The 18,910-nt window shown below is 45.0% G+C and overlaps 1 protein-coding gene across 1 annotated transcript in view; it reads right to left on the bottom strand.

The window, feature by feature from the left end:
- EDAR (ectodysplasin A receptor) overlaps nucleotides 1–7,201 on the bottom strand; it is a 90,806-nt gene extending 83,605 nt beyond the window's left edge. The window contains exon 1 of the mRNA XM_082744250.1: nucleotides 6,868–7,201. The gene's annotated coding sequence lies outside the window, so the exon portion shown is untranslated. The remainder of the gene's footprint in view (nucleotides 1–6,867) is intronic.
- Between the last annotated feature and the right edge of the window lie 11,709 nt (nucleotides 7,202–18,910).

An 18,910-nucleotide genomic window follows, 5' to 3' on the forward strand; every position in this document is an offset into this window, starting at 1 on the left:
CTGAAGCGCCTCTTCCCTCACACACGCCAATTGTAGAAGTCAAGTCAGAGAGCTGTGTGTGGTCTGTTTGGATAATGAATTTCATGTGGAAAACTCACGTTGGAAACCGACTGGCAGCGATGGTGGCGGAAACTGGGTCTCTTGGTTTGCAGACTTGACTCAAAACCAAGCGTCCCAAGTCACTCGCATGTCCCTGTCTTGGTTTCTTCTGTCCATAAAATGAGGAGCGAAATTGCTTAAATGAGTGCTGGAGGGGGACCAAGGCAATTGCTCACATCACAGTGGTCGTAGGAACAGAGCTGGTCTCTGCCAGAGGCCACCGGGATAGATCAGACGTCTGCTGCGTGGATGGGTCTCTCTCCCCCAGTCTCTGCAAGGATGAGCTAAACCCTGAAAGGGGTTCTGCCGGAATTGCTTTAAAGTCTTCTAACTTAAATGATACTTACTGAAGACTTTATCACCCAGGGAGGAATCCATCAAGCAGAAGACCACTCCGCAGATCCCCTCATGCCTACTCGCCCTGTACCATGTACCAGTGCCACCCAGCCAGCTGCCCAGCCCCTCCTCTGTAGAGATGCCGGCTTTCTGTGGGGGCGGCGGGGGGTGGGGGGAGCATCGAACAGCCACATCCCCAAAGTGTCCATTCTCAAGGATTTTCTTCATTACGGACAGGAGGGTTTAGGAACAGCCATTTCTAGCCGTTATTAAGGACTAAGTCTTAAAGAAAATGAACCTTGAAAGTCCTCTGAGGTGCTTTTAAGCAAGTGTGGTGCATTCCAGGATTTTTAAGGATTACAGTTTTTCTGGGCCAGAGGTAATATTTGTTATGCAAGAACAAAAAACCTCAATCAAAATATTAAGCCATAAAACCATATTTGCCGGGTAAACAAAATCAGCCAAAGCAGCAGACGTGTGCATCCCATCCGACCGTCCTCTGCGGTCTAGGCCCCCCACCCCCTGCCCCGTACATAGTTTCAGGAGCTTGGCCAAATGCCACACCCCTGAGGCCACCCCGACCTCTTCCCTCATGACCCATGCATGTGCCCTCAGTGCTCTGGGCTTCCCTGCAATGCGATCTCTTTCCTCTAGGCTGACCTCTCACCCTCATCCTTCTCCACAGCCCTATTACTTGGAAGGAACTCAAATTTGCCAGGTGCTGGCGAGCCACCTGCTGCTGCATGGGGCCGAGCAGCTAGGGTTCTCCCCAACTCCTAGGGCTGTGTGCAATGGACAAGAATAGCTCTGGCATGCCAAACTGGCTGTGAAATTGATCTCTCAATTAGTTCCTCCACAGCATCCTGGGAGAGGAGGCTTCCTAACTGGATGTCAGGGCACTGGGCTTCGCTATGAGAGCTGCTCTGCCCGTCCAACTCCATCTTTCCCAGTGCTGGGAAGTGTCTCTTCATCTCTCCAAGTGAGAAATGGGTGAGTGGAACTGACCTGGGGCTGGCTGCACCAGGATCAGGGAGGGTGCGAAAGGGTAGGAGGCAATGTGGGACTCTATGGGAATGTTCAGTGTTTTTCGGTGTTTTCTTTTCTTCTTCCTCTTCTTTTTATTTTTTTTAAAGATTATTTATTTATTTATTTGACAGAGAGAGAGAGAGAGAGAGATCACAAGTAGATGGAGAGGCAGGCAGAGAGAGAGAGAGAGAGAGGGAAGCAGGCTCCCTGCTGAGCAGAGAGCCCGATGCGGGACTCGATCCCAGGACCCTGAGATCATGACCTGAGCCGAAGGCAGCGGCTTAACCCACTGAGCCACTCAGGCACCCATGTTCAGTGTTTTCTTTCGAGTTTGAGATTGTAAAGAAAAGTAAGCACGTGTTTCAAGTTGGTATCTTTAAAAATTTCTCAGGAAGGGCCCCTCTGTCCTTTGTTAATTGCAAAGGGAGCAGATGTTGGGTTGAAAGGGATCTGTCCTACCTCGGTCTATACATGAGCCAGACCAGCCCTCTCGAGAAGAGCACAGCTGGAGACCAGACTCATGGCACGTGGGCGTGGGTTTCACAATGTCCCACCTAGGGTGCTGTGGGCACTGATGGTCCCCGAATGGCATGGGGTGTGAATACTTCAGCCCGAATTAATACATGGTTTTCTTTGCCTTCCCACCTCCCTCAGTGAAAGCCCCGACTTCTTACCACAGCCTCTAGCCTGACATCCTCTGACTCCTGGCTCTCTTCTCTCATCTCCTGTTCTTCCCACCTTTTCCTCTGCTGTCATCACATTGACTTCCTGCTGGTGCTGGCACGTCTTGAGTTCATCCCCAGCGCCTCCCCTTGGTTCTCTCCCTCACTTCACTTAGGGTTTCACCCAGATAACATCTTGTTAAGGGGTCCCCTTCCCCAGGGCCTTCTCTCTGCTCCCCTGTTTACTTGTTTCTTCATGGCCCTGGATTTACCCAAAACTCCATCCATATTAATGTATTATGGCTTCTTTTTCCACGTTAGAATGTAAGTTCCACAAAACAGAACATCTGCTGTCCTCACCCAGGCACAGTAACACTGCATCACTGTGTACCTATCAAGTGCCTGCCATGAAGCAGGTGCTCAGAAAAGATTCGCTGAAAGAATGTATATATTAAAACCAACATGAAATTCTATCTTCTTCTCTCTTCTGTGCCTGGCATTTAAGAAATACGGAACTAGAACTATGGCAGGATGGAAACTTCAACAGAAAAGATTTGTAATGGTCTGACAGTTGTCAAAACTCTGACACTGCCCCCTGCCCCACTGCCTGCCATTTCTCATCTGTAGTCTAGATCTGCATGTCTTTCTTCATCTCCTAAGAAAGCACCTTTTGTCAGGATTACCGTGTTGTTGGCAGAATTATCTCCCTATTATTTTCAAGAGACTAATATCTTATTTCAGTATTTGGGCTCACCTTTTAATTGCTTGTACACAGCTACTGGATGGTATCATTTAACAGTGTCATTCTTAAAGGATCTAGAAACACCACAGCTAAGCTTGGTGCACCTTAGGTCCTGCTACTATGAGTAATGACAACACCACTGTGGCTGTTCTGGCTCTGTCTGCTGATTCTGTAGGGACTCACACACCAGGGCACCTTCCAACCACGTGCAGAGCACAGTCTGATTTCCCATCTTGGGAAGTAACTGGCTTGGTGGGTGGTACAGCTGTGGATATCAACATAAGGGCCTTTCCCTATGTAAAGCTCATTACCACCCATCTGCTTTGCACAGTGATTTGATTTGTCAGAATGGAAAACAAAGGCCTCCAGGTTATGTGGGAAACTGTGCATACAGACTCCTGGGCCTTTCTGGGGGAGGCCTGGGCAGAACCTGGAGATAGGTCCTCCAGCCTTGCCAGCTTGTGTCTGTTTCACCTTGTAGCCAAACAGTGTGTTTGACACCTGGGGCCCCTACCCTTTGAGAAATAACACGCATTTCTGTACCCAGAGAGGGTAGCTCTGCCTACTGGTAATGGTTTGCTTGTTGACTTGGGGTACACTTTGACGTTAGGCACCCCTTGCTCCCCATTGTGTGATTGGAGCAACTGGTGGCCTTTCTTGGAAGGATCTTATTCATTCATTCATGGACATACAGCTGACCCTTGAACAATGTGGGTGTTAGGAAGGCCAACCCTTGAGCCATCAAAATTCCATGGAGAACTTTCAACTCACCAAAAATTAACTACTAATGGTTGACCAGAAGCTTTACCAGTAACATAAACAGTTGATTAATGCACATTTTTTATGTTATATGTATTATACATCATAGTCTTATAGTAAAGTAAGCTAGAGAAAAGGAAATATTATTAAGAAAATCCTACGGAAGAAAAAAACACACTTACTGTATAAATACTGTGTTGTATTTATAAAAAAGAAAAGTCTGCATATAAGTGGGCCTGCACAATTCAAACCTTCATTGTTCAAAGGTCAACAGCACTTTTGCTGAGTGCCCACTATGTCCTATGGAAGGACTGAAGACACCTTGGGTTGTAGGATCCCTTATTTACCAGCAAATGAGTGGCCCACTCTGATGCTAAGACCCAGGGCAAAGTTTTTTCCTTGGTTTTAATTATGCAGGTTACCCACATTGGGCACTTCTCTCTGATGACCTCACGACAGACAACAGTGAAAAACTAGAGTCCAGTCTCATTTGTACTAACAGAGGCCAAGAAATCATTGGGATGCCTGAACCCTAAAAGCCATTTGCAATTTCTCTTAGTTCCTGGACGGAGTCACCTTATTCGACACTGTTTGCACTATATACAAAGAGCAACTTGGTATTTCCCACACCAGGATCTCCTCTACTACTGAGCCTTCATGGGGACAGCCCAAGAGAATGGAGCCTAGACTACTTCCTCCTTGGTCCTGCCTCTGATAATGATGGGAGGCCAGCCAACAGTGTGGTGTGAGGGCTGAGCTCCAAAAAGAGCAGAAGTTTGCTCTTGCTACCCTCAGTTTTATCAGGTTTTATCTGGGAAGGTTGTCCCAGAACCTTTGCCACATGTCCTTACAGAGGCAAGTGTGTCCACCACAGACTCAGGGGACAGAGGTTCTAGTCCCGCCCCTCCAAATTACAAGTTACACAACATTATGCCCTGGGTTAGTGTTGGCATCACAGTCATTATCTACCATATGCGGTTGGGCAGGCTACTTAACTTTTCTAAGGCTCCATTTCCTTGTTTGGAAAATAGGGAAGAAATGCATGGAAACACTTTTGCAAATGGTCTAGAAATGTAGGGCAGAAGTGAAGCGATGGAAAATTAGCATATCGTCCCTTCTTCACTCTTTTGGCAAATAATAATTGGAGATTGCATCAAAGTCCTTCCCTGGTACGTGACTTCAGGATGGATTGCGTGACCCGCTGGGATGGGCAGCCCTCTCTGAGACAGGCCTGGGGCCTCAGTTTCCTAATTGACCTAATGTGCTAAGTGAGCTTAATGTAAGTTAATTAATGATACTATGGGGGGGGGTGTGGAATCACCTAGGCAGAGCCTCACACAGCATCAAAGAGGAGAGTAGGCAGGTGTCCTCTGGGATAATTGGGCAAACCAGGCCCTGGAGGAAAGTTGCTGGGAGGCGTGCAGGCAGGATGTTCAGCAGGCCTGGGGAAGGAAGGCGATGGGAGAGGCTGAGCCACGGAAGCACCAGGCTGGCTTCACACATGCCATCCTGTTTATAGCTCCTGTGTTTGAATTTCAGATCTGCTTGAGTCTTTGCAGCTGGGCTCCTGGGCAATTCCTCGAGAATGAATTTCATTTTTTTAGAGACCACAATACTTACTCAGCCGGACACAGAGAGGAGACTCGAATGACCTGGCTTCTAACTGTGGTCTTCTGGGATCTAAGGAGCTTTGATAAGAGGATGCTCCCCAGTGAAAAGAGTCAATCTGGTTTGTAAGGTGTGAAATAGGAGGTAAGGCCAGGTCTGTCTTCACTTCCTCGAGCCAACATGGGGCTGCTTCCTGTGGCAGGTGCTCTGCTGGGTATGGGGACATGCTGATGCTTAAGACAGACACTTCTGAGCTTTGCAAATATGTATCTTCAACAAAATGAAAATCCTGTTTACTTTTAGAAATCAAGTAGTGGCCAGAGAGTGAAAACCAAACATTTCAGGGAGATTCTATTTACTTTTTCCTCCCCAAGGCATGTGCTTCCAGGATTACCCTTCCACTGTGCCATCACAAATTAATATTCCTGTGTACAGCCTGGCTCATGGAAGGATGGGGAGAAAGCTGACCCAGCCCAGAGCAGGGCCCCCAGTCTTCTCCTCCACTGGGGAAGTGGACACATGGGCAATCACCAGGCCAAATGGGAACATCCCAACTTGGATGAGTAACTCTCTTTTTGGTGGGCTTTGTCAAAAAGTAACTTTAAATGGCTTTACCTTTGAAATGTCAGAGCACCAAGTCAGGCAAGGAATAGTCTCTATTTAGCTATATGAATTGATTCCTTTCTCCTTAGTCCATTATGTCTTTGACCCTGTTAATATTCTGAATTAGCTGCCGTTTCATTCTTAGGGAGTGTCTCAGATATGCAACCTCAGAACAGAGTAGTGGCTAGCTGGACCTCTGCTGTCTGTCCTTCCCGCCAGCCTTCTTGTACCCTGCGTCCCACCAACTCTGGAATGCCCCTGCTGATGGGCTTCTGCTCTGCTATCCCATCACTTATTGTTTTAACTGTCCCTCTTGGATCGCCATCAGCCACCCTCCCACTCAGTGATCCCCTTCTGCTCGGCCCTAACCCCTCCCGCCCCCGCAGCTCAGGAGCGGTTGCTAAAGGATGCCAGGGAATCAGAGCAGGCTCCTGTGTAGGACCCAAACTCCTCCTTGGTGTGTCAGAGCACCCAGGAGAGCCTCTTGACCGTAAATAAATGCCTCAGTCATCAGAAATACATACATCTCCCACTGTGCACCCCAAACAGAGACATCTGAGACATTGGGTCTCAGATTTGATACAAAATTGCACCGGGAAGGTCTCTTAGCGCACTGCAGGTAACTCAGGGGAGACGCAGGTATGCAGCTAAATCCCAGCAGCTGCCTGTGTTCCCCGTGAGAAAGGCTCGGGGCAAACCTCGGAAACATACTGTTCATGTTCTCCGGAGACCCCTGTGGACTTGGTAGCCAAAATCTTAAAGCCAGCTAAACACGCAGAGAATTCGACTCACTAACCAAATGTGCAACCAGGAGCAAAGTGGGGTTTCTAATGTTTTCCTGAAAACAAAGGAACAATCTCAGGTCTTAGAACTGGTAGTGCAGATGCACAGTAATTGGTAAAGCTTGTTCAAACGCAACCCAAAAATGACGTGCATTTCAAAAATGCACTCAGGCCGTTTCTCAGCCCATGACACCTCTGTCTCCAACAGCTAAAGAGTTTAGGAAACCCAAAGAGAAGGACCGAGACTTACCTGGACCTGCTGGTGGGTCAGTTTCTAATCCCAGCAGAAGACGGTCTGTGGAGAAAGGCAGGCAGAACCTGTGTGGGGCCACCAGGTTTCCCAGATGGCCGTCAGGCAGCGCTCTGAGCAGCAGGTGGCCAAGCGTCGCAGGAGGACCGCAGAGCTGCCTGAGGCGAGGCACTGCTCTTTGGCCGGCCCCACTTTCCTTCTACTCCAAAGGGCTGTCCGGGAACTCTTCCTTGACTGCTCCGTCCCGTCTGCGAGTGTGCGAACTGGGTCCCTGAAGAGGGGCTTTCCCTCACTGCGGACTCACCTGCACCATCTAGAGGCCTCTCCCAGCACTGAGATGTCGGCGCTGCGCTGCGCAGGTTAACCCCCTCTGCAGCCTGCCCCGACACACACACCTGGCTTTTGACTTCCTACCCTGAGAAACACCAGCTGGAATCTGTAAAATCATCGTTTTCTCTTTTTTAGAGAAGGAAACTTGCTTCTATTAGAACAACCAAGGCCTTTGGCAACTGGAGCGCCAAAAAACTAAATTAGCATTAAAATTCCATTAATCAAGTCTTGTTCACCCAAGGACCCCCTACTGAGTTGGCCACAGGCATGGATACTCCTGCCTCATTCCGACACATGTTCACATGTCTATGCACATTCCTGCCCTCCTCTCCCTCTCCCCCTACACCTACAGCAGGCTTTGAGTCCCCAGATCTGTTTTCTCTCCTTTCTCCTGACACCCCACCACCATATACCCCACAAAGCCCCAGACGGTCACATATAACCCATTAAACCCCAGGCAGCCATATATATGCCATTAAACTCCAGATAGCCACGTATACCCCATTAAACTCCAAATAGCCAAATATATGCAATTAAATTCCAGATAGTCACCTACACCCCATTAAATTCCAGATACCATGTATACTCCATTAAATTCCAAATAGCCATATCTACCCCATTAAATGCCAGACAGCCATATATATTGCATGTAACTCCACATATCTCTTACATATAAATATAAAAGAAGACCTCAGTTTCCTCCATATTGACCTCAGTCTGTACTTCCTAATTGATTAACTTCTTCTTTCTAGCTTATCTCTTAACTCAGGCAAAAGACCCTGTGGGTAAAGCCCCCTCTATGGGAACTGAAACTATTCCCTCAAGTGGTAAAGACTTCCCTGAGCCAGGAAGACCCCCATGACCAACCCCGTGACAATGACCAAACTGACCTTTATTTTCCACCTACACGTACCACCAGCCTTTGTTCCATGTTTTCCTTATGTAAACCTGGATGTGTTTTCAGCACTTTGGAGATGGTCTTGAGATGTTAGTCTACAGTCCTCCCAGTGTTGGCCTCACTGAAATAAATGCCTTCTTATTTCGCCGCTACTCCTCTTTCTGCCTTTGGCTTTTGTCAGCAGTGAGTGGCCGAGCCTGGTCTGTTTGTGACTCCCTCACCAAGGGCTCTTCCATCCCTCTACCCTAGTTACAGCTGACAATCAGGAAGCTATCTGAAGCACAAACATTTTGAAAGGACATTGCCTTTCAGTGTTTGCCCATTCTTTCTCACAAATTAAATCATGAGGAACCCCCCACCCCACCCCCACCCCCAAGCCCACCAACACACAGAGGAACAGAGCAGCAACTTGGGCTGAACTTCTATATTCTCCCTTTCCATCTTGTCCTCTCTGTCCTGGATACATGCAAGTTAATTCACACATGAGAAAATGAAGAGCCTAAGGAAGACACAGAGACAGAAATGTCTGGGACTGGGGCAGAGAGGTGGGGCAGAATGGTATTTACCCAATTTACTTGAGCAATGTCAATGGTTAATCCAGTTAACGTAGGTTCCCAAATAAGAATTTTAACCTGAACTTTCAGGTTCAGTCTTTTATATGCCCACATGGAGCTCAAGCTGAGGGTCTGTGATAAACTGAAAACACCAAAAATTATTAAGCTAAGAACCTACAAAATGAAAAGGAAGTAAGTATTCTGAGCTAATTTTTTTAAAAAGATTTTATTTATTTATTTGACAGACAGAGATTACAAGTAGGCAGAGAGGCAGGCAGAGTGGAGGAAGCAGGCTCCCTGATGAGCAGAGAGCCCGATGCGGGGCTTGATCCCAGGACCCTGGGATCATGACCTGAGCAAAAGGCAGAGGCTTTAACCCACTGAGCCACCCAAATGCCCCCTGGGCTAATGTTTTCTATTGTGTATAATTTTGACTCTTTAGCACATTCATTTTGATAAATGTGTTTGAGGATAAAGATTATCTTAGATGCAACATTTTTTGGTGACTTTAAATTCACTAAAAAGAGAGGACACTGATATTTCCAAAAGACAAGAAGAAAGGAGGAAGAATCAGAATAGGTGCTGAATATGAATGATGTAAAAGAAGCCCACCAAAGTTTTTTCTCTTTTGAAAAATCCCAAACATTATGCTATTAAGAAGGGTTGAAGATGGTTACACTTGCAATGCTCATGACCATCATGCCCAAATGAAAAGGAGTATTCAAATTAATTCAGCCGATTAAGAATGGAACAAGAGAGATTATTGCTTATCTCCATCACTTAAGGCCCCAGAGCTTTGAAGATATGTGATTTTCTGTTTTGTACATTTTCTAGAAGACTGAGGCAGAAATAGCAAAAGCTTATCAATAGAATTTCTTTAAATAAAAACTTGAATCAAGAGTGCAGACCATGGTTGGGTGACTGGGGTCTCTTGGGGCTGTGGAGAATGGAGTGTAATTTAGAACTCATGCTTGGAGGAGTCAAGATGGCGGAGAAGTAGCAGGCCGAGACTACTTCAGCTAGCCGGAGATCAGCTAGATAGCTTATCTAAAGATTGCAAACACCTGCAAATCCATCAGCAGATCGAAGAGAAGAAGAACAGCAATTCTGGAAACAGAAAAACAACCACTTTCTGAAAGGTAGGACCGGCGGAGAAGTGAATCCAAAGCGACGGGAAGATAGACCCTGGGGGGAGGGGCCGGCTCCCGGCAAGCGGCCGAGCAACCGCGCACAAAATCAGGACTTTTAAAAGTCTGTTCCGCTGAGGGACATCGCTCCAGAGGCTACCCGGGGCAAAGCCCACACGGGGTCAGCGTGGCCTCAGGTCCCGCAGGGTCACAGAAGGATCGGGGATGTCTGAGTGTCGCAGAGCTTGCGGGTATTGGAACGGGAAAGCCGGCTGCAGAGACAGAGCCGACAGTAAGCTCGCAGCTCGGGGTGACCTTGAACCGGTCGCAGGCTCGGTGAGCTCGGAGCGCGGCCGGAGGTCAGGCAGACGGGAGTAACTGAGTGCGGTTCTCTGGGCGCGCACTGAGGAGTGCGGCCGTGGGCTCTCGGCTCCTCCGGGCCGGAGACCAGGAGGCCGCCATTTGTATTCCCGTCCTCCGGAACGCTACGGAAAGCGCTCAGGGAACAAAAGCTCCTGAAAGCAAACCCAAGCGGATTACTCACCCCGGCCCCGGGTAAAAGCTGTGCAATTCCGCCTGGAGCAAAGACACTTGAGAATCACTACAACAGGCCCCTCCCCCAGAAGATCAACAATAAATCCAGCCGAGACCAAGTTCACCTACCAAAGAGTGCGGTTTCAATACCAAGGAGAGCAGCAGAATTCTAGAGGAGGAGAAAGCAAAGCACGGAACTCATGGCTTTTTACCTGTGATTTTTTTTAGTCTTGCGGTTAATTTAATTTAATTTTTTTCTTTTTTTTTTGCCTTCGGGTAAAAAAATTTTTTTTTTAACTGTTACCTTTTTCTTTTTTAACGATTTTTTACTAGTTTATCTAATACATATATATTTTTTCTTATTATATTTTTCTTAGGTGTTTTCTTTTTTTAAAAAATTCTTTATTTTTCTCTCTTTTCTTTTTTTTTTTATTGTTTCCTTTTTGAACCACTTTTTATCCCCTTTCTCCCCCCTCACGATTTTGGATCTCTTCTAATTTGGTTAAAGCATATTTTCCTGGGGTTGTTGCCACCCATTTAGTATTTTACTTGCCCCTTCATATACTCTTATCTGGACAAAATGACAAGACGGAAAAATTCAACACAAAAAAAAGAACAAGAGGCAGTACCGAAGGCTAGGGACCTAATCAATACAGACATTGGTAATATGTCAGATCTAGAGTTCAGAATGACAATTCTCAAGGTTCTAGCCGGGCTCGAAAAAGGCATGGAAGATATTAGAGAAACCCTCTCGAGAGATATAAAAGCCCTTTCTGGAGAAATGAAAGAACTAAAATCTAACCAAGTTGAAATCAAAAAAGCTATTAATGAGGTGCAATCAAAATGGAGGCTCTCACTGCTAGGATAAATGAGGCAGAAGAAAGAATTAGTGATATAGAAGACCAAATGACAGAGAATAAAGAAGCTGAGCAAAAGAGGGACAAACAGCTACTGGACCACGAGGGGAGAATTCGAGAGATAAGTGACACCATAAGACGAAACAACATTAGAATAATTGGGATTCCAGAAGAAGAAGAAAGAGAGAGGGGAGCAGAAGGTATACTAGAGAGAATTATTGGGGAGAATTTCCCCAATATGGCAAAGGGAACAAGCATCAAAATTCAGGAGGTTCAGAGAACGCCCCTCAAAATCAATAAGAATAGGCCCACACCCCATCACCTAATAGTAAAATTTACAAGTCTCAGTGACAAAGAGAAAATCCTGAAAGCAGCCCAAGAAAAGAAGTCTGTAACATACAATGGTAAAAATATTAGATTGGCAGCTGACTTATCCACAGAGACCTGGCAGGCCAGAAAGAGCTGGCATGATATTTTCAGAGCACTAAATGAGAAAAACATGCAGCCCAGAATACTATATCCAGCTAGGCTATCATTGAAAATAGAAGGAGAGATTAAAAGCTTCCAGGACAAACAACAACTGAAAGAATTTGCAAACACCAAACCAGCTCTACAGGAAATCTTGAAAGGGGTCCTCTAAACGAAGAGAGATCCTACAAGTGGTAGATCAGAAAGGAACAGAGACCATATACAGTAACAGTCACCTTACAGGCAATACAATGGCCCTAAATTCATATCTCTCAATAGTTACCCTGAATGTTAATGGGCTAAATGCCCCTGTCAAAAGACACAGGGTATCAGAATGGATAAAAAAACAAAACCCATCTATATGTTGCCTCCAAGAAACACATTTTAAGCCCGAAGACACCTCCAGATTTAAAGTGAGGGGGTGGAAAAGAATTTACCATGCTAATGGACATCAGAAGAAAGCAGGAGTGGCAATCCTTATATCAGATCAATTAGATTTTAAGCCAAAAACTATAATAAGAGATGAGGAAGGACACTATATCATACTCAAAGGGTCTGTCCAACAAGAAGATTTAACAATTTTAAATATCTATGCCCCCAACGTGGGAGCAGCCAACTATATAAACCAATTAATAACAAAATCAAAGAAACACATCAACAATAATACAATAATAGTAGGGGACTTTAACACTCCCCTCACTGAAATGGACAGATCATCCAAGCAAAAGATCAGCAAGGAAATAAAGGCCTTAAACGACACACTGGACCAGATGGACATCACAGATATATTCAGAACATTTCATCCCAAAGCAACAGAATACACATTCTTCTCTAGTGCACATGGAACATTCTCCAGAATAGATCACATCCTCGGTCCTGAATCAGGACTCAACCGGTATCAAAAGATTGGGATCATTCCCTGCATATTTTCAGACCACAATGCTCTAAAGCTAGAACTCAACCACAAAAGGAAGTTTGAAAAGAACCAAAATACATGGAGACTAAACAGCATCCTTCTAAAGAATGAATGGGTCAACCGGGAAATAAAAGAAGAATTGAAAAAAATCATGGAAACAAATGATAATGAAAATACAACGGTTCAAAATCTGTGGGACACAACAAAGGCAGTCCTGAGAGGAAAATATATAGCGGTACAAGCCTTTCTCAAGAAACAAGAAAGGTCTCAGGTACACAATCTAACCCTACACCTAAAGGAGCTGGAAAAAGAACAAGAAAGAAACCCTAAGCCTAGCAGGAGAAGAGAAATCATAAAGATCAGAGCAGAAATCAATGAAATAGAAACCAAAAAAACAATAGAACAAATCAACGAAAGTAGGAGCTGGTTCTTTGAAAGAATTAATAAAATTGATAAACCCCTGGCCCGCCTTATCAAAAAGAAAAGAGAAAGGACCCAAATAAATAAAATCATGAATGAAAGAGGAGAGATCACAACTAACACCAAAGAAATACAAACAGTTATCAGAACATACTATGAGCAACTCTATGGCAATAAATTTGACAATCTGGAAGAAATGGATGCATTCCTAGAAACATATAAACTACCACAACTGAACCAGGAAGAAATAGAAAGCCTGAACAGACCCATAACCAGTAAGGAGATTGAAACAGTCATTAAAAATCTCCAAACAAATAAAATCCCAGGGCCAGACGGCTTCCCGGGGGAATTCTACCAAACATTTAAAGACGAACTAATTCCTATTCTCCTGAAACTGTTCCAAAAAATAGAAATGGAAGGAAAACTTCCAAACTCATTTTATGAGGCCAGCATCACCTTGATCCCAAAACCAGGCAAGGATCCCACCAAAAAAGAGAGCCATAGACCAATATCCTTGATGAACACAGATGCGAAAATACTCAACAAAATACTAGCCAATAGGATTCAACAGTACATTAAAAAGATTATTCACCACGACCAAGTGGGATTTATTCCAGGGCTGCAAGGTTGGTTCAACATCCGCAAATCAGTCAATGTGATACAACACATCAATAAAAGTAAGAACAAGAACCATATTATACTCTCAATAGATGCTGAAAAAGCATTTGACAAAGTACAGCATCCCTTCCTGATCAAAACTCTTCAAAGTGTAGGGATAGAGGGCACATACCTCAATATCATCAAAGCCATCTATGAAAAACCCACCGCAAATATCATTCTCAATGGAGAAAAACTGAAAGCTTTTCCGCTAAGGTCAGGAACACGGCAGGCATGTCCATTATCACCACTGCTATTCAACATAGTACTAGAGGTCCTAGCCTCAGCAATCAGACAACAAAAGGAAATTAAAGGCATCCAAATCGGCAAAGAAGAAGTCAAATTATCACTCTTCGCAGATGATATGATACTATATGTGGAAAACCCAAAAGACTCCACTCCAAAACTGCTAGAACTTATACAGGAATTCAGTAAAGTGTCAGGATATAAAATCAATGCACAGAAATCAGTTGCATTTCTCTACACCAACAACAAGACAGAAGAAAGAGAAATTAAGGAGTCAATCCCATTTACAATTGCACCCAAAACCATAAGATACCTAGGAATAAACCTAACCAAAGAGACACAGAATCTATACTCAGAAAACTATAAAGTACTCATGAAAGAAATTGAGGAAGACACAAAGAAATGGAAAAATGTTCCATGCTCATGGATTGGAAGAATAAATATTGTGAAAATGTCTATGTTACCTAAAGCAATCTACACATTTAATGCAATTCCTATCAAAGTACCATCCATCTTTTTCAAAGAAATGGAACAAATAATTCTAAAATTTATATGGAACCAGAAAAGACCTCGAATAGCTAAAGGGATATTGAAAAAGAAAGCCATCGTTGGTGGCATCACAATCCCGGACTTCAAGCTCTATTACAAAGCTGTCATCATCAAGGCAGCATGGTACTGGCACAAAAACAGATTAATGGAACAGAATAGAGAGCCCAGAAATAGATCCTCAAATCTATGGTCAACTAATCTTCGACAAAGCAGGAAAGAATGTCCAATGGAAAAAAGACAGCCTCTTCAATAAATGGTGCTGGGAAAATTGGACAGCCACATGCAGAAAAATGAAATTGGACCATTTCCTTACACCACACACGAAAATAGACTCAAAATGGATGAAGGACCTCAATGTGCGAAAGGAATCCATCAAAATCCTTGAGGAGAACACAGGCAGCAACCTCTTCGACCTCAGCCGCAGCAACATCTTCCTAGGAACAACGCAAAAGGCAAGCGAAGCAAGGGCAAAAATGAACTATTGGGATTTCATCAAGATCAAAAGCTTTTGCACAGCAAAGGAAACAGTTAACAAAATCAAAAGACAACTGACAGAATGGGAGAAGATATTTGCAAACGACATATCAGATAAAGGACTAGTGTCCAGAATCTATAAAGAACTTAGCAAACTCAACACCCAAAGAACAAATAATCCAATCAAGAAATGGGCAGAGGACATGAACGGACATTTCTGCAAAGAAGACATCCAGATGGCCAACAGACACATGAAAAAGTGCTCCATATCACTCGCCATCAGGGAAATACAAATCAAAACCACAATGAGATATCACCTCACACCAGTCAGAATGGCTAAAATCAACAAGTCAGGAAATGACAGATGCTGGCGAGGATGTGGAGAAAGTGGAACCCTCCTCCACTGTTGGTGGGAATGTAAGCTGGTGCAACCTCTCTGGAAAACAGCATGGAGGTTCCTCAAAATGTTGAAAATAGAACTGCCCTATGACCCAGCAATTGCACTATTGGGTATTTACCCTAAAGATACAAACATAGTGATCCAAAGGGGCACGTGTACTCGAATGTTTATAGCAGCAATGTCCACAATAGCCAAACTATGGAAAGAACCTAGATGTCCATCAACAGATGAATGGATCAAGAAGATGTGGTATATATACAGAATGGAATACTATGCAGCCATCAAAAGAAATGAAATCTTGCCATTTGCGACAACATGGATGGAACTAGAGCGTATCATGCTTAGCGAAATAAGTCAAGCGGAAAAAGACAACTATCATATGATCTCCCTGATATGAGGAAGTGGTGATGCAACATGGGGGCTTAAGTGGGTACGAGAAGAATAAATGAAAGAAGATGGGATTGGGAGGGAGACAAACCATAAGTGACTCTTAATCTCACAAAACAAACTGAGGGTTGCTGGGGGGAGGGGGTTTGGGAGAAGGGGGTGGTATTATGGACATTGGGGAGGGTATGTGTTTTGGTGAGTGCTGTGAAGTGTGTAAACCTGGTGACTGCAGAGAAGGAAGAATTTGAACACCAGCAGAAAGAGTTGGAGAAAGTCTGCAACCCCATCATCACCAAGCTGTACCAGAGTGCAGGGGAATGCCAGGAGGAATGCCTGGAGGCTTCCCTGGTGGTGGAGCTCCTCCCTCTGGTGGTGCCTCCTCTGGGCCCACCATTGAAGAGGTTGACTAAACCAATCTGAGAATAAATAGGTTGAGCATTGTTCCACATACAATATTCAAAGGACCCAAATTTGTAGCAAATTCCATGGCAGTTATAATGTTGAGCTGCTATAGCAAAAAAACTGGGCATTCTTGATACTTGAATATGGAATATGTGCACAGGGAAAGGAAATAAACATTGCACTTTATAAGCACTGTAAAAAAAAAATAAAAATAAATAGTCAATTCAAAAAAAAAAAAAAAAAAAAGAACTCATGCTTGATATACATAGCGGGACCCTGCCCAGCCTGCTGTGTCCCTTCCCCGAGCAAGCGAGCACAGATGCAGCTGGGAGCCCAGAGCACCCCCTAGGCTCGCTGCCTGTGGCAGGTGCCAGCTCCCAGCACCGCAGAACCTTGGCTCACAGAGATTCAGTAGGACTCTCCAGCCTGTAGAAAACATTCATGCGTTGGTGGGAATGATCTAGCAGATCAGATAATTAACCAGTGAGCAACACTGAGCTGTATTCTGGTCATCACTGGGTCATGACCATTGAGTGAGCTGGAGAGAAGGTTCCTGATGTCCGCTCCTGCTATCAGAATAGCATTCTTGGGCATTGGGCACCATTTACTCATTCAGCAAGTGCATGGTTCACCTCTTGGAGCTGGGATACTATGAGAGAGACAAACTCTGGCCTTGAGAAAGCGCCATGGAGGCATAGAATCACCAAGTTCTGAAATAATCATAATATATCGTTCCTGGAAGTGATAAGTGGGCAAGGGGGTGCAGGATGCTTGGCCTGTGTGGGCTGCAGTGTGATTGTCTGCTAGTGACAGTTTCCTGCCATCTGATTACTGTCTGGGAAAGCGATCCCCCAGGCAGGGATGCTACTTTTCGGCAGTGCACCCCAAACTCTGAACTGCCTTGACCTATGACAAGTGGCCACAGCAAGTAAACTTCTGGTTACCTACAAAGTTTCCTTCAGAGTGTCTTCCAGGCAATTATTTTCCTCAACTCACAGGAAGCATATGAGGGTTTTGTGAAACTTTGTATGCCCATAGGGGGTGCTCAGTAACACTCACAGAGGTTTTCAGAAGAAGATGACCATAGCTCTGTCTGTGGCATGGAATTTGCAGATTTGAATCTGTCTTAGAACTAGAGTGGAATTGGAATTCTTTTCCTGGGGAACCTGCCCTTGTGATGATGAGGACACCAGAGTCCTCATGCCTGCCCTGGCCCAGTGTCTCCCATTTCTCTAGGAAAGGCAAGACCCCAGCTCTGCTAGCTGTCAGAACTTCAATTCTGCCATCCTGAGAGCATGGGCTAGCTAGTTTTCAAAGCTCCTTGCTGCCCATGTTTATTACAGCTCCATAGGCAGAAGAAGCAGGAATATAAATACTGGTGATTTAAACCCTTACAATGTTTTCCCCAAAGTACAAACCCTGTAGAGGGTCTTGGTTTGCAAACAGGTGTTAAAAATGCCAGAATGGAGTTCAGTGCTACAAATGGAGGTCAGTGGCAAGCCAGCAGTTGAGGTGGTGAGGGAGCACGTGTGAGGATGAGGCTTTGGCTGATAAAAGGGTCAGGACTGGTTGTTTGGAGAGGAAGGAGGGAGTCTTGCCTACTAAGGGAGGAAAGTTGTTTTGGGTGGAAAGAATAGCTTGTGCAAAAACCCTGGGAAAGAGCCAAGCATACCAAGGTACCCAAGAGAGGAGCCATGTGGACAAAAGCAGTGAGGGAGCTGGTCCGAGTAGGCTGAGCTGGACTTGGGAAGGGCCGTAGAGAACACAGCCCAGTAAAGGGGTTTGGATTTTATTCCAAGTATATCATGATTTGAAGATAATGCAATTATATTTCAGAATACGCATCTATCCCTAGCGTCAAAAAGAAAAGCACGGCTCTAAATGGAGTTACTTATGCTAAGCCTTGTCACCCAGCTGAGGGTCCAATCAATACCCAACCTAACTGCAGTTTCAACCTCCACCAGACAAACAGTCTTATCTGGTCAGACAGGAATTTTCTGGTCAGCACCAATGAGATGCTCTGTCACATGCATGATAAGAGAAAGTGACCTTTCCTGGAACAGTCCTTTCTTTTCTTTTCCTGATACCATCTTGCCCCACCCTCCTTCCTATAAAAACCTGCCATTTGGTGCACCTCCTGGGGTTCTCTCTCTACCTGCTAGGTGGGATGCTACCCTTCATGAATTGCTTAATAAAGCCATTAGATCTGAGAATTTACTCCACTGATTTTTGTCACTGTTGTTTTAACACCAGCAAAGGAAGGAAGGAGAGAGACGAAGTCTGGGGACCCTGGGGTGGGCACATGTACATGCTGGGCCCTGGGTCTTCTGCACACCAGTCCCCAGGGCTGAGTGAGTGGTTAGCAAAAGCATGGGTGATCTGTCTTCTCCCAGCGCAAAATAAGAGGGGACAACTCCAGGTCAGAGGCAGAATAAACAAGCCGGACTTCTCTCTTGGAAGAATGAGATTCTGCATTGAGTTATTTAACTAAATTTGCCATACTCAACACTCCACTGCTAATTAAAGAAATAAAAGTCTGGCTTTCCTTTACCCTGGACACTGTTTAAGAAAAAGGTCACCTGGATTTGGAACTCTCAGCTGTCAGTAATGAGTCTGGTCATGGAGAGTACTATCATGAACCCTCTGCTGAGCCCTTGGCCTTCCCTGTTCCCCCCTCCCCCACCCCAGCCCCCTCCTTCACTCTGCCCCACCCTGGTTACATAAGCAGTGAAAGTATAATTGAAATTGATCCTCACCAAGAATGACTTTGGGAACTTGAATGGTGCAAAGGTTCAAAATACTAAATCTTTTTTATGACCCTTGA

Source organism: Mustela nivalis, assembly GCF_964662115.1.
Source record: "Mustela nivalis genome assembly, chromosome: 8".
NCBI lineage: Eukaryota > Metazoa > Chordata > Mammalia > Carnivora > Mustelidae > Mustela > Mustela nivalis.